This window comes from Taudactylus pleione, unplaced genomic scaffold (assembly GCF_031769625.1).
Source record: "Taudactylus pleione unplaced genomic scaffold, aTauple2 ptg000201l, whole genome shotgun sequence".
NCBI classification, from domain to species: Eukaryota; Metazoa; Chordata; class Amphibia; order Anura; family Myobatrachidae; genus Taudactylus; species Taudactylus pleione.
The window spans coordinates 7,181,969-7,183,573 of record NW_028284603.1 but is presented as its reverse complement, the minus strand read 5'-3'; positions in this window follow the sequence as shown (position 1 = coordinate 7,183,573).

Sequence of the window (1,605 nt, the reverse complement as noted above, 5' to 3'; positions counted from 1 at the left end):
CAATAATTACCTAAAAAATCTGGCCACCACATCATCGCGTATGGCCCCCCCACATACTGACCTCCGACCAACCTCGGGGGGGCCATCCTCAGGCAAGGCATCCTCTGGCTGCATTGGGACACCACTCCTTATGGCGATGTTGTGAAATATCCCACACAGGACCACAATTTTCGAAACCATATCCGGCAAATACATGAGCTCGCCACCAGAGCGGTGGAGGCATCTGAATCAGCCTTTTAAAAGGCCGATACAGTGCTACACCACTTGCCTGGTGGCTGTAGGTGCGGAATTATACTCACTTTGTGGACCTGGTGTGGGACCCAAATAAGGAGTGAGCAGCCAGGGCGTGCAAGGGTAGCCACTGTCTCCTGTGAAAAAACAAAACAAACAGTCAGGATCACTGTGTATCAAGCTTGGCAATGGTTACAACTAAAGGTCTCCACTTACCCAGAAGCCACGCATCACCAGCTTGTAGGTTGTTTAATTTATGCCAAATCCCTGATTGCCGGATGACGAATGAGTCATGTGCACTCCCGGGTAATTTTGCATTCAGGGACAGGATCTGGAGGGAGGCATCACATACCACCATTACATTAAGGGAGTGATAGTGCTTTCTGTTCCGAAAAATGGCCTCCAGCCGTGCTGGAGGCTGTAGTGGTATGTGAGTACCATCCACAACCCCTATGATGTGTGGGAAGCCAGCTATTTGGTAAAAATTGGCCTTCACCACACTAAGGGAACCCATATCCAAAGGCATTTTAATAAAATGATGGAGGTGCTTGAAAAGGGCCTCCATCACTGCCATCAGGATCCTTGAAAAGAAGGATTAGGAGATTCCAGCTACTATTCCCACCGTGGTTTGAAAGGATCCTGAGGCACAGAAATGTAACACCGACATTAATTGCGTAAGTGGTGGTATTGCTGTAGGACTATCAATTTGCCGCTCAAGATCACTCTCTATTAATGAGAGAGTGTCTATGATGATTTTTGGCGGAAGACGGTAGAGCCTTAACACCTCATCATCTGGCATTCCAAAAAGGGTGACACGTGTTCTATATATCTGGGGCCTTGCACGCCTGGGATGAGATTGAGGTTGGTCGGCTTCCGGCAGCATGGCCAAAATAATACGACCAACATCAACCTGAAATGGTAAGTAATGTAGTTAATGTATGTTGAAATTAAAAGTAAAAAAAAAATACTTATCTTTCCGTTAAAATCCAAAGATGCTTACATGCCGGGGTATTGTCATGATAGCAACAACCTACATTTCAACATAAAAAAATTAGTTTAGAAATTTGGGTGGTCATTTTGTATTCTTCAGAATTTAGAAAATGGGCAAAAATATAGGGGGGGAGCACACATTTTGAAAATTTGAAAACATACATTGAGAGGACTTCCAAAATTTGCAAATAAAAATACCCCCAAAAATTTGGACCGCAAAATAGTTCGCAATTTTAAAAGGGGGAAGAAGCAAACAAAAGTGCGCTAAATAGTTTGCATTTTTACAAGGGGGTAGAAGCAAACAAAAGTGCGGTAAATAGTTCGCATTTTTACAAGGGGGAAGAAGCAAACAAAAGTGTGCTAAATAGTTCGCATTTTTAACAT